Raw genomic sequence first — 15,313 nt, forward strand, 5'->3', positions numbered from 1 at the left:
AAAAGAACACAAGTCTCCACAAAATAACCCAAGTACATGTGTTCTCTCTATTACTCTGGAAGAAAATGTAGCAACCAAAAGGAACAAAATGAGCAGGCCTGCTTTCTCTAAGCAGTGCTTTCAGACATGGAAAAACCAAGCAGGCAGAAAACAAGTGTAATGAAGGGACTCTGACCCCACAAGAATGCCCATTTTTTCCAAATGAACCAAACAGTCTAATAAAGGATATTACCTTCCCTATAAATCTTGCTTCTCAGAAAATAAAGCGTAATGATTTCAAAATGCTCCCACAACAAGGAGTAGAACTGAGCCATAGAGCAGCCAGGGCGACAAACAGGGAGAGACCAAAGGCAGAGTTCAAGCAGTAGCTCATCCTGAGAGGAAAGAGCTGGATATATGGCCCAGTGAAACCCTCCCGTTTGGAAGTTTCATGAACAATTACAGGAACGCATTGTTGGTTTTCACACATACCACCTGAGGTGTATGCTCTTCCTCTGGTGTTTGAACTTTGCTGACAATTCTTGACACATGATGGGAATGACTTGAGCAATGAATAAAAGCTAGCTGAAACAGACACCGTGAAATATAAATAGAGGAGTTAGCAGCAGAGTTTCCATCAGAATTTGCAGAGCAGTGTTTATAAGTTTTGCTGTATACATGTGGTTTTGCTATAGCAACAAAGATGAATAGTCATCATTTTCTGTGACCAACACCAAATCTAGCATCATCTGTATCCTTCCTTGTGAACAGAAATGATTTCACCTCTACATGAGGTTCACTCTGGTAGCCAAAATGGGGAAGGAATTTGTGATACTGAAGTTCATATACTGTGCATATGTGGGATTCCCCAGTGGATCAGCTTGGTCGGTACCACTGCAGATCTTCCAGTTTCCCAATGACAAGTAACTGAGTCAAGTGAGAAACTACAAATATTAGCCTGTTTTCACTCTACATTTTGAGAGTCTCTAGAGTCTATTGCTCCCAGCTGGATGTATCAAATAAGTACCTGATAGTGTGTGAGGCATCAGAAAATAACAGCCTGTAAGAACTAATCTATTATCTTAGCAGAGGGAAATTCAGAGAGCTGATATTCAGCTTAAACCAGAGTACACAAGAGTGCCCCAGAAATATTTTGGGCATGTGCCAAAGACGTCTTCCACAACAGACAACAGGATAATTTCTCCCATCCAACAGGAAACACTAAAGGCAATTAAAGAGCTTTGAAGACATGATTATTTATTTATTTCAGATGATTTTCAGCCACTAAAAACATTAACCAACCAGGCATCTGAGAAAAGGATAAAAAAGCTACCCCAACTGATACTTTAAAAACCTTGACCTTCTTTTTTTCAAGCAAAAATAAAAAGCAGGCAGAAGACAATGGAGTTCAATAGTAGGGGTGGTAGATGAAGTAGGAGAAGATTTTGGTTCAATAAAACAGCAGGGTAACCTCTATAGAAATAAAAGGTTGCATGGTATTATGACTTTCATTTAAACAAAATAGGTACCAGGCCTCTGGCTGACAGATGAAGTAGTCAGGAAGACTTAATCTACTCAAAGTACATGAAAGGAGAGAATCATGATGACAGAACAAGACATACCTATCCAAGCACATAGGCCAAATAAAAACATCGTTTTTTATGACAAAACAAAAAGCAAGTAAGTGTGCTGAGAGGTAATATGAGTACTATCGTGTGGAGCCTGGAGAGTCAATAAGGGTAGTTGGAAATGGTCATGTAGGAGAAAAGAAATTATGTGATTAATAATAGAGAAACCTGATGGGGTAAGTCCAAATGGATTTTGGAGGATTGTATTTCATGTCTAATGTGTTCCATAAAAGCTACAGTGGAAAATTAGATAAGGTGGTGGTGATATTTTGCATTCAATATCCTGCTATATGATTAGAAAGTCATAGATGACTGAGTGGGCTCCACAATGTCACAATGTTTGTGGTTAAAGTACTAATTAGCTAAACAAACAAAACTAAACTAGAAGGTCTCTTTAACAGCTTACCACATTTCACGAAAGTAGAGGAGCTTCCCCTCAAAAAATATAGCTTTTAAGAGCAGAAAGGAAAATTCTGTTACCTAAAGTGACTTTCATTCTGCAGACAATTTTCTCAGCCAGTGTAGACTTCAGAAATTTCTAGAAATAATGGATTTTTTTCTTAACACAGAATTCCTGCATGGGATATCAAGTAACTCAGTAATGTCCATTATCAATTACTCACCATAATGGACCTCATTATGATAAATAAGGAACAGTTAATAGCTTTTACAAAAATTGAAAAATTGCCCAATGAAATGAGGTTTGATTTATTTAATGCAAACAGGATACTTCACCAACCTGAAATATCTCTTGTTGGATCTTTTAAAACCTGCAGGTTTTTGAAACTGAGAGGAACAGTTGAGTTTAGAGTAGGGAAAATCCATTTAAATGAAGAAATGTTAAAACAACTGCGAATTTTTTTCAGAAGCATCTTGCTGGATGCCCAAGAAGCCAAGATCCCTCAGATTCAAAAAATATACTTGAGTGAAGAAGATCCTTTTGGTGAAAGCAAGCACATAATACATACACAAGCCTATAGTACATGTATGCGCATGTATACATGGAGAGGGAATTAAAAAACAATGAAATTACTATAAAATGCAAATAGAATTAAGTGGGTAGTGAGGTTAGTACTCGAATGAATGAGTCTTGCTAAATCAACAAATTTTAAATGATAAGGCAATTAGAATTATTCCAGAAGCAATAAACTCAGTGAATTAATTAAAAGGTAATAGCTAGGTTCAGACAGTGGGATGGTGAAATGGGATCAAGGAAAAGCAGAAATGTCCAGCATGTATTACAGTGGAATTTGGAAGGAAATGAGCTCTGTAGCTAATTCTGGATGTATCACTGATAGATCAAATAATTAGCCATGCATAACCAAGGAGAATATGAGGTAGTCTCTATGACAAAAAAACATTTACAAACTCAGATATCTTAGGTTCAAGAGTCTTGCATCAACTAGCTGAGGAAACCTCTAAACCATTAGTATAATTTTCTGGCAAACATTAAAGGGTAATTAAATAGAAAAATTAAAGAAGATTGAAAAACTGACAGTATCGTCATTGAGAGAATCTTGTAGTTGATCTTCATTATTCTGAACAACAAAAAAAAAAGAAATTTACTAAGGCAAAATGCTGATAATTTTAAAGGCTATCTCAGATGCAAAATAGTGAATAGTGAAATTAAAAGAATTAACAACTTGGCCTTAGAAGATAAAATAAAATGAAAAATAAAATCACCAGAAGGAATCTCATTGATTGTTACAAAGACAAGCAAAATAGACATATAACCCTTACAAAAGTGCTGATGAAAATAGCTTCATTAAAATAAATATCTGAGATTCACATCTTAGTATTATATAGTAGTCAAAGACAGCTAGTTTGAATTTGAAACAATAAACTGAGATGCAGAACGAAGTACCAACTCTAATAATTACGTAATAAAATCATAGATATTTTCCATTAACCAATCCAATAAGATGTTCTGTTTCTTTCCACCCTTGCCTCTTGGAAAATGTAAGGGTTAGTTTCAATAATCTAAGCAACATCCACCTGGAAAAGCAGATAAAAACAGGTAGTAAAACAAATGAACCAACAGGGCTTGTGGACAGACAGAGTAAAATGTATGAATTTAAATCAGGGTTCTGTTGTGGCATTTAAAGCAAATACCCCATTTATTCTTGCTTACCAGGTATTGGTTCAGATTGTGAAGCCAACCTACCAGTACAGAATAACTGCGGATGAGGTGACTGCTTTATTGTGAAGTCTTCCAAGTTGTACCAAAGAAACATACAATAATACAATGCCCTGGTACTGTTGATATCGAAAACCCTGGATCAATTCTCATACCATATAAAATGACAAAATTTGTCCATGCCTTTGTGAGGCTATTGCACACTAGCTCTTATGATTGTGCAACTGGACTTCTTCATCTATCAAACTTTTCTGCTATCTCAACATTCCATCTTTTTCACCTGACCTTGATATTTTTGTCCCTGTACTCAGACTCTTTTAATTATCCTCTCTTTTCTCCTCTCACATTTTAAAATGCTGTTGTTCCTAGTTTCAAGGGGAAGTTGCTCAGATGAACCTTCAAGTTGTCCCCTAAGCCTCCAAAGACATGACACCTGTCAGCCTGCACTGGGAGAGGTCCAAACATTCCTCCCACAGCTGGATTCCCCAGGAGAATCATCATGGTTGTTTGTACAATAGCTACTGGGTCCGAGAAAATTGTGATTCCTTGAGAGCAGGAAGGGCTAGAGGAATTGTGTAAACAATTGTGCCTGTATGACATTTTTGGTCTTCTTCCAAAATCCCGCTCCCTTGGCCACTATGTGTTGGCCAGCTGCAGGAGACACCAGAGAAGAAACATCAGCTGAATTCTGATATGGGATAAAATCATAGAATGTTAAGGTGCGGGCTACCCCAGACCGAGTCCCGCAGGGTGACCCTCAGTTGGCTGGTCAACGGGTGCCTGGATAGCGTAATTAAAATCCCCACCAGGAAGACGGAAGGACTCTTGAGCTGCTGGAATCCGAGCGGGTTTATTGAGGATTGATCGAAGGAGTAGGGAGGCAGAAGCAGGAGCAGGGAGACAACCACACTCAGGGGAGGCAGACTCCAAGAGCCCCAGGGAAGGAGAGGCCAGAGTATATAACTGGGGAGGGAAGGAGTAACTAGGGTACAAATGATCCAATGGGAAGAGGGTGTAAGGGATGGGGTAACATAAATTGGGCCAATGAGGGAAAAGGGAAGGAGTGGTTTACAGAGGGAACCATTAGAAACAACGAGAATGGGGAACTTTCCAGAACCTGAGAAGACAACCATAAACTGACAGGTGATGGGCATGTGCTCATTTGCATTGGGGGGCAGAGGACTCTGGGGAAATGCCTTATCCTAAACGACTGTAGTTTCCCATGGCATTCTCACACTGTCTTCCCCATGGGCGCATCCCACATTAAGGGGCTGGAATAGACCTTAAAGATCCTCTGGTCCCAAACCCCACTGCCATGGGCAGGGACATCTCCCACTAGACCAGGCTGTCGAGACCTCATCCAACTTGGCCTGGAACATTGCCAGGGTTGGGAGCACCCACAACCTGGCCCTGAGCAATCTGTTCCAGTGCCTAATTGTCTCATAGTAAAGAATTTCTTCCAGATCTCTAACTTAAATTTGCCCTCTTTCAATTTGTACCCATTACTCCTTGTCCTATCATTACAGTTCTTAGCAGAGTCCCTCTCTGACTTCCCAGTAGTCCCACTTATGATACTGGAATGTTGCTGGGAAGCCTCCATGCAACAGCCTTCTCTTCTCCAATCTGAGCAGGCACAATTTTCTTAGCTGATCTTGGGAAGAAAACTGCTCCAGTCCCCTTATCAACTTGATCTCCTCTGGAATTGCTCTAACAGTTCCATGTCCTTCTTTTGTTGGGAAGACCTGAACAGCGCACAGTACTCCAGGTGGGGTCTCACTCTGTCCTCAGTACTCAGAAACACCCTTTATGGTTCCAAATTGGCCCAGGGAACTAAGGCATGTCAGCAGGATTTACACAGCAGGGCATCTGCTGGGGCCTTTCTAGTCCTCTCAACAATCCTGGTGCGTAAGAACTGCTACATTGGCATTTTGAGGGTTTTAGTCCTTAGTGGACCAAGCTATCTTACTAAGGAATATCTGAGTGGTGGGCACATTTGCTGCCCTGATCCCTTTTCTATTTCCTATTCATTCACAGTCCCCCCAAATCGCTCTCTCTCTTCATCTTCTGGCAACTTATGGGTCATGTTTGCCCTCTCAGGGAATAAAAATTTGTTGTCTGAACACTTTTGCTGACACATTTCTGTTCAGCTGCAGGTGTTCCTCCCACTTAGATTTTTGGCTGTCACTTGAAGCTACATGCGTGGTCCGTGGGTTGTTGAATAGTGGTCCCTTTCTGACTTTGCAGGGGAATAGGCATGCAGAGAGCTTGGCTCCTGAATGCTCTGTGAGTGGGAGGATGGAGTTGGTTAGTGGGACTGAGGAGGTCCAGCTGTGAAGACCTTTAAGGCAGGGTATGCAAGCCATGGGGTGTTAATGGCCCATCATTAGACTGGAAGGGCGTAGCTGCTCTAGGAATAGGTGCTTCAGCCAAAAGGATAAACACAGGACGGATTAATCATTTAACTAAAGTAGCAAAAAAGAAGGGAACAGAAGGAGAGAAGCTCTTGTTCCAGTAGGGGTAAAAGGCTTCCTGTTTGAGGGTACCTTTCTGACCCACATGGAATAATCAGATGGGTCAGCACACTGGTCTTAGACAAAGTCATGCAAAACAAATACTGGCTTTAGCCAGCTTTCCTTTCCTCACACCCCTTTATCCCTTGCCATCTGCCAGTGAAATGAAGAGCAAGCAATGCCCCTCCCCTCCTCTCTTGTTTTCTCACTTGCTTTCTGACATTTTTAATCCATCTTGTCTAAGAGCCAAAATATCTAGCATTTATCCTATCATTCATTAACAACTTTGCCTCATCAATGGAGCAAAGAAAAGTGTTTAGCATTCACAAACACAGTTAAAAGTACCATTGTAATATATTCATACAGCTCTACTTGGAAAAGAACCAATATCTTCAATTTTGGCACAGTTTTGAAGTATTTGACTTTTCAACTATAACACCCTTGCAGTATTTTTAGTGTAATTTCCTGAAATTTATCTTGTAAACTAGAAGTCTGACCTGAAGTCAGACCTGAAGTCTATTGGTCCTCATCTGAATCACAACTTTTAGAATCACAACACAGTCATTTACAACCTGAGCTAATGTAATAAATGGCAGAAGAAACTGAGAAAGTGAGAGCTGGAAATGACCTTTAAAAATCATCTAGTTCATTTTCCCTAGGGACATGTTTCACTATCAATTTGCTCAAAGCATCATTCAACATGACATTCAACACTTCCAGTGATGATGGGCCACCCACAACTCCTCTGGGCAACCTTTTCCAGAGTCTCACTACTGTAATTGTAAAAAATTCCTTATGTCCAAGTTAAATCTATCACTTTAAAACCACTGCCCCTTGTACTACCTCTAAGACCTTGGTAAAATGTCTGATTTGCTAAAGCAAACTGCTTAAAGCTACATTCACTAGGGAGGATCAGCCTTAGCCTCCTCTCTTTCTTGAACACCCTTCTCCACTCTACCTTCTCCATGACATTTTGGGAGCAAGAGCAAGATTATGGCAAGTACAGATAGGTAGTGGATATAATTACAGCAGGTGAGGGAGGAAAATGCAGATACCTAAACTAGCTAGTTAAGCCAGGATCAGAAGCAGTGCAGGTCAGCACTATGTAGAGGCAAGAATAACTGTACTGCTCTGAGCAATGCAGACACAGCCAGTCATTACAAGCCAGCATGGAAAACAGTAAAATTTTTCATGGTGTGGATGTTCTTCATGCAGTGTCCTGAAAACAGGTATTTCCTCAATGAGATTGAAGATGTTTCAAAGAGTATAAATTGCCCATCTGCTCTTTGAGCAAACTAAACATGCCTTAGACACAGGGAATATTCATAAAATGTGTGTGAAAATTTGTTAACAAAACTCTACTGAGGATGTGTGAATTAAGACTATTCAAATAATTATAAGTTAGCCAAAACTGAGCAAAATTTCAAGGGCAAGTAAATGATCCATCCCTAAAACTCAAACCATCCTTCTCTCACATAGCAATTCCCTGCTCCAAAGACTATACTTGTGATCATCATTGTCATGGCAACAAGTGTAAGATGATATGTAAGACTTATCATCCATGAAACTAAAACTTAAAATGAACAAAACCAGCTCTGGTCAGACAAGGAGATTTCAACTCCAGCAGTTTAATTCTAGCAAAGTTAATAGCAATTTTTAAAAAAATGACCTCATAATGGAAAATGTCAAAATTTTCTTGCATACAATGCTGATAACATGTCGAAAGAGCTTCAGCTATCTGTATAAATTTCTGCAGCATATGGCTGTGGCAATAATTTCTTTGATGCTGTAGAAAACACTAATAATTTTCTTCCATTTTTCAAATCACAGTGCAGAATTGAATATTGTATTATTTGATATTTACTGCATTTTACTGTTTGTAGCACCTTGGGTGCTATAAATTTGGTCACAGAGACTCGCTGGCTCCAAAAGGACAGATTGTGTTTGCAGATTCTATGATGGAAAAGAGTAATAGAGGTGAAAGGCAAGGTGAAATCAGAATGGAAAGAAAGAAAAATAGATTTGAATTAAAATGAATTTGTATGCCTCAGAGACATCACAGCAGATGAAAATATGAGAGATAGGAAAGGAAGATAACTTAGTCTGGAGTATTTACAATTTCTTTTTTAACTTAAAAAACAACTTCAGTTAAAAAAAAAAAACAACCCCAAAAAAAGTGGATTAGCTTATATCAGGACATTTTCATCCAGGATTGTTTTCATCCATTTGAATCTGTTCAAAGATGTATTTAAAATAGCCAAGGATCTTATCATACACTTTCAAGTCCTACATGTAATTGCATTCTCCTACTCCAAACCTGTGTGTTTATCTGAGCCAAAGGTGTCTTCCAGCATATAATTCCTGTTCTAAAGTTTCTTTTTTATTTTGAAAATAAATCAAAACCAGATCGAATTACACAGAGGAACTTGCAACTGAATCACCCCACTAGAACAAATCTAAATTAACAGTAACTAAAAGGAACTCATAAAATTATGAAAATAAGGCTAATACTCAACTGATAAAAAGGTAATTGTGTCCTTTTATCTTTCCATACATTGAAGTAATCTTCAGGATCTATGGGGTAAATCTTTGGCCATTTTTTTAACTGACTGAAGAGATTTCTTTGAGAGAGTGAAGTTATACAGTGATTTTCCCTTGTGATATGTTAGCTTGAAAATTGATATAATTTTATTTTTAAATAGAGGAGGAAGGGATGAGAGTTGTTTTTCCACTAATTACCTTGACAGTTTTGTCTTTGTGAGCTTACAGATCAACTTAATTATGATCTAGCATTTTATTATTACCAAATTAAACAACTAATAAATGAAGAGGACTCCTTTTTATTATATCAATCAAGCCTGTTGGCTCAGCAAATTTAAATAATCAGATTTAGCATTCTAAATTATTACAAATAAGTCACATAAATCAAAAATACTTTTAATGTCATTTCAGGAAATAAAGTCACATCACACTTATAAATACCAGCATTAAAAGCTTCACAGCCAAAGTCCACCACAGCAAAAATATCTAAGCAAATAAGCTTTGAGTTATTAGTTCAAATTCCAGAGAGTGCATGGTAATTATCTTGAAACCTGAAACAATACAGTAATAGATTGCTAATCTGAAGTCAGATGTCATACTTTCCCCTTAGTGTCTTTAAGATATACCTTAAATAAGGTGAAACGCATTTGATCTGCATTATATATATGGGTATTTAGAGATTAAGAAATTATCAATCATCACAAAATAACCCAAAAAAAAAGAGACATACATTGCAAGGGAAAACCTCCTAAATTCTATGTCAAACATCAAGTAGGATTTTTTGTTTAATTTTTATTTCTAGCATCAGTCACTGAATAATCAATTCAAAGACAGGAGTCTTTGAAATATTCTCCTTGAATACACTCTTTGAAGTACAGAACTGGCTATAATTTGAAGGCCTAAAACACATGTAGAAAGTAGTCAAGACTGGCTTGAAACTCATGTGGTAATGATATTGTCAGGTAAATGGTATTTCAGTTCAGAATTTTCAGTTAATATTCTAGCATTTACTTGAAGGTTTTCAAGTCAAAAAACTTGATAATATCCAGTCTTGGCTGTGTATCCAGATACAGATAAAAATGGGGACTTTTGAAAATAAGCTTGATTAAAACTAGGTCTTGGAAACATAATATGCATGATCTAACATTAGCTGTTAGGAAATTGGAAACAAAAGGATGCACCTGTGTCCTAAGCAGTATTTTTCAAGGTATATGATGGTTCTGTAGCAAAAGAAAATACTGGCAGAAATATTTTTCAAAGAGTCTCTGTAAATCTCACCAGTGTCAAGTGAAATGTACAGATAAGGATACTGGCAATGAAACTAATCTTACACACTCTTTTTTGTATCAGTGATACAACCAGAACTAATATCACAGCTAAACTAAAATATATTCTCAAGGGCTCTAGGAAATAGAAGGTAGCTTAATGTCTGTTGCTTGAGAGAACGAGTGAAATCCTTTCATTTAGCTGTCTCTACAGTCTACTGTGTAAGTAATTTTGCAAAAGATGCTACAAAGACAGGGTTGAAAAATCAGTGCAGTGCATTGGTGTGCTGGTTTTGAATGGGGTAGAGTTATTTTTCTTCACAGTGGTTGGTATTTGGGATTTGTGCTGAACACTGGCTTGATAGTGTAGAGATGTTTTTGTTATTGCTGAGCAGGGTTTATGCAGAGCCAAAGCCTTTGCTCCTTTTCATGAGGCTGGTGAGGAACTGGGGGGTGCACAGGAGGCTGGGAGCAGACAGAGCCAGAGCAGGTGACCCAAACTGACCAAAGGAATATTCCAGACCGTATGACATCATGCTCAGTGTATAAAGTGGAGGGAAGAGGGAGGAAGGGGGGATGTTTGGAGTGATGGTGTTTGTCCTCCCAAGTCACCATCACGTGTGATGGGACCCTGCTCTCCTGGAGATGGTTCAACTCCTGCCTGCCCATGGAAGAGATGACTTAATTCTTTACTTGTGTGCACAGCTTTTGCTTTCCCTGTTAAACTGTCTGTATCTCCACCCATGGGTTTTCCAGCTTTCACCCAATTCTCTCCCTGATTCCACTGATGGGAGGGTGAGCAAGGGTGTGGGTGGGGCTTGGCTGCTAGCTGGGGTTAAACCATGAAAATAGGGAATGATTCCAGGTTGATTTTTATGGAAACTAAGGACAAAATGCTAATCTCCCTGACATCAGTAATAAAATGTGTATTTAATCCCAAAGAACCTTCACCTTTAGCTGAAGACTTCATCCTCTGCAGCATGACTTCAATAATGAGTGGTAAAAATGTGCATGTCACTTCTGTCTGTATCAAACAGAAGACACCAAAACAGTGCAGATAAAACTGTATTTCAGGTGAAGGGATAAATTTCTCCTTGATTTCTAGTGAACTTCTCAATGAAGGTTGATTCTAATGGCTCTTTGTATTGCACTCAAGTTCTGGGCAAAGTTCTCACACACTAAATGAAATTTCTGAGTTCTTTAAATTGCTCTCCAGATAATTAAGCATTTTTGTTGCTGCAGAAAATTCAGCAGCAACTCAAGGCTGAGAGACTCATTATATGGTAATAAAACTGATGAGATGATTATTTAAAACTCCTAATATCCAGAATCTTGGAAATCTAGGAAAGAACAAACCAAGTGCAGGTTTGACACTTGCTCAAGTATGGCTTTTAAGTCACAGATTAGAACCAAGCACTCTAAAAATGAATTATTCAATTTCAAATCTAAAAACTATAAAATTTACCTTAAAGTGTCATTTGAAATGGTCAGCTAAAATATACTACAGCACTATGACCCTACTGAATAGGAGGAATACATTATGGAACTAATGTATTCCACACGTTTACAATATTTTCTTTTTCAAATGCAAGAAAAACTCCCAAGAAGCCCTAAAAACAAACAAAAAAATATCATACTTTCCGGTTTTTGAGGTAAAGGTAATTTCTGAAGAATTTGCCAAGATGTTCTCTAGGTTTTTTTGCTGGTGCTGCACTTTAGCAACAGAAGTAAAAATGATTCTTCAACAGTTTAGTGGAAAATCAATTATAAATTATGTGAGGTACCTCCAAAATTTTCCACAGGAATGGGAACATATCCATTCATTTTCTGTAAAACAAAATGGAAAAGTTTCCTGCAAATTTCTTCCAATTTTTCACCTCGATTTTAAACTAGACTCTATGATATTCTTATTTCATTTGGGCTTAAGGCATCTTTTAATGAGACAATTTTGTTTGGTTTTCATGTGATGTTTTCCCACTTTACTTAGGTGGTAATTTTACTTAAGTAACGCCCATGAAATCTATTACCTTCAGTCTTCCTGAAATTGGGTTATCCTTAGCACTGAATACCATAGAGAGGTTTTGGATATCTGGACAACACAGGTTGTTTGAATAGTTATTCAAAATTTAAAAAAAAAAAAAAAAAAAAAAAAATAAAAAAAAAAAAATAAATAAATCAACAGATTTAATGTAGTGTTTGTTGGTCTTTTGATGTGTGATGAAGGCCAGAAAGAAGAAGGTGAGAATTTTGTATTTCAAATTGCCAAAGAAGTAGAAAAGTCTGGAAATATGGAATAAATTTATGTGCCTTGTCTGCCTGAAGAAATAGTACTCATTCAGGTAATCTCAATATCTATTTTATGAACATTCATAGCCCTCTTCAAAAAGTCCAGTTCAGTTGTAATTGGAGTCCATTTAAGCAAACAACAACAAAAAAATTAAATTACTTCCTGCTTAAAAATAAGCTTCCATTTTTCTAATTTACCAAAAAAAACAAAAAAACCAAAAAAAAAACCAACCCAAACAAAGAAACAAACAAAAAACCCTTATTATTAAAAGCTTTTTTTTTTTTTTCTTTTTTTACACAGGAATGTAAAAGAACATTTTAAATACAAAGCAGGAGCAAATTAGAGGGCTTCCTTCCCCTCCATTGATCAAACATAGATTTAGACTTTGTATGTCATAGACATGAAACCAGAAAAAATCCATGCTGTTTATATGCCAAATGACTTTGTATTTAGAAAATTAAGCATTTGCCTTGACAGGTCATTCATTTCAAGTGTCAAGAAAAGGAAGGAATTGCCCTTGGGGTTTAACATAATTGATTCAAAAGCAATTCTCCAAATCACAGGAAAATCAGCCTGCATTCTAGGCCATGAAGGCAGCATAATCTTCCCGGGTGGTAGCCTACTCTTACAGCTTCAAGTCTTCAGGGGCTGAAGAGTATCAGCTGTCACCATCAGCTCATTGCCTCCACTAGCAAAAGTTAACAGAATCCTTTGGCTCAGGTTTAATTTACTGCACCTATTCCTTGTCTGGTGTAAAAACTGTGCTTTACAATGCCATCTTCAAAGCTCATTGTTTTTTGAATTCTTACGCTTCGGGTGGCTTCAGTAATATTCTTCCAACACATGTATCTTAATTCTTGTTTTGAAGAGAACAAAAGTCAGGGATCTGCCTTTCTTCAGAAATTAAAAGGAAAAAAAAAAAAAAAGAAAGCAGCAGCTCTTATTAACTCCAGACAGAATAAAAACAACCCTTTTGCCTAGACGTCTCAAAATGATGCTATGTCTTAAAGGTCCTTCTCCAGATCATCTTTCATATTCCACCTTTTCTATACTTACATATTGCTAAATCTTTGATCCAGGCCCACATCATCTCATCTAGGGATTCGCTGTATCCAACTGTGGCCTGCTAAAAATTTATCTGATCTAAACTACTTGTTTTTGCTGTCTATATATAGTTAGGGTATATAAATTGATATGTTCAGAGACAGATTTACCCCAGCCCAGAACACAGGTCTCAGACGGCAAAGAGACACACAGAGCCTGGATGTGAAGGTCTGGACTCAAGCCCAACCCAAAAGTTGTGCCTGGGTTCTGGGACTGAATAAACAGATTAGCATTATTTCTACTGATTAGAAAGAAGGCAAAAGGGATTAACGGGGAAAAGATTAAGTTTTAATTTATCCATATCAGATTTGAGGTAACACCTGGAAACAGGTAGAGTGAGACAGTAATTAAAGTCAGTAAAGTGAAGCACATTCTAAAATATCTACTTGGAGTGTGACCTTAATACTATTTAAGTCTAGCACTATTTTGCAAATTCAATGTTTATTTTCATATAAAAATCATATGGAAATATTATAATAAGTATGATCACTATCCAAAGGACAACTACCACAACACAGCTCTCTCCTCCCATTCTTTTCTATTGATGTCCAATGCCCTTTTTAACATCTAGAAAACAAATTCATGTGGCTTTCAGGAAAACAATGTTTTGGTTCTCTGCTAGGCAACAATATACATAGTTTCTCTTAATGGTTTTCTTTTTTATTTAATCATTGTCACTGGCATGTCTCCTGTGTCCTACCACTGAAACTGCATCATTAAGCTGGAAAAGGTCAACCATAAAGTAAAATTTTAAACTGAGTTAAGCACCGTTCAGTTATACTATTCTATAAAAAAAAGTGAGAGACATTCAGCACACTGAAGACCTATCTAACCTTTCTTTAATCTTTCCTCTTTACAAAACTCTCACAGACTGGTGTGTGCCAGAGGGTCTCTATTACAGTTTCTGTGTTTATTGCACCTCTAATCCATTGTGTCTCTTTCAGTGGTCCTAGTTAAGTCTTAAAACCTTGAAATGACACAATATTTTGATAATAAGACACTTATTTTCCCTCCATCCAGGAGGAGATTGAGCCAGTGGGTCTTGGAGATGATCTACACAAGACTGACTTCATGGAGGAACTTCTACCCGTGCTGTCCCTGGGACAACATCAGGACTGGTAAGTGCAGAGTCATATGCAAGTGTGTTAATAATCTACACAGAACAATAAAAGCTTCTGAGACAACAATTCATGAAGCAATGAAGATCTGTGCAGATCTAGTTTATCCAGCAGCCAATCATTGTTAACATGAGGAGCCCAGAAAGAAGTATCAGAGAGCCTTTTTAAATTCAGGCCTTTCCATCTGTCTCTTTGTTTAACACAGAGCCTTGTTATACAATATTGCATCCACAAGTGTTGGTACAGACAGTTGTAAGACCATGATCTGCTGGACCTCTTTATTCCAATCAGATCAGCATGAGTTATTTCTCAGAGAAAAAATTCTATGCATCAGCCTTAACACCTGAGGTTAATCACCCCGAAAACCTCCCTGAGTCCATGAACTTTCCCCAGTAACCTTAGTACCAGTAGAAAATGTTCCTTTACCACCTTTTTGTACGCAGGAAGATAGTTCCTGGAAATCTCAGAAATATTTGCTAAGCTTTACAGAATTAGTATGATGCTCTTCAAAAGTCCTGCTTTCAAATAAATGCAAAGCAAATTTTTTTGCTTAATTTTTCAGTATATAAAGCTCCATGAACTGCAAGACAAAGCCTAATTCTAGAATAGCTTCATTACTAGAAGAATTTTAGTAAAATTACTTTATCAATATACTACATTACAGTAGTATTGCTAATTTATTATAGTGTACACTAAAGATTTTTCCCAGAAAATATTAATTTGGAATGCTGTGTAGGGTGTTAA

The 15,313-nt window shown here is 37.5% G+C and overlaps 1 protein-coding gene across 11 annotated transcripts in view; it reads right to left on the minus strand.

Moving 5' to 3' along the window:
• Positions 1–15,313, minus strand: part of PARPBP (PARP1 binding protein) — a 289,156-nt gene that overhangs the window by 97,988 nt on the left and 175,855 nt on the right. For 7 of the 11 annotated variants that reach the window (XR_008437131.1, XR_008437133.1, XR_008437130.1 and 4 more), the window contains one exon: positions 12,531–13,241. The exons of 1 other annotated variant lie outside the window; for it this stretch is intronic. The gene's annotated coding sequence lies outside the window, so the exon portion shown is untranslated. Of the gene's footprint in view, positions 1–3,552; positions 3,603–9,170; positions 11,888–12,530; positions 13,242–15,313 lie in introns of those variants that run through there. 3 more of the 11 variants (XR_008437137.1, XR_008437132.1, XR_008437135.1) reach the window with 3 other exon arrangements.

Source organism: Vidua macroura, chromosome 5 (assembly GCF_024509145.1).
Source record: "Vidua macroura isolate BioBank_ID:100142 chromosome 5, ASM2450914v1, whole genome shotgun sequence".
In the NCBI taxonomy this organism is placed as follows: Eukaryota; Metazoa; Chordata; class Aves; order Passeriformes; family Viduidae; genus Vidua; species Vidua macroura.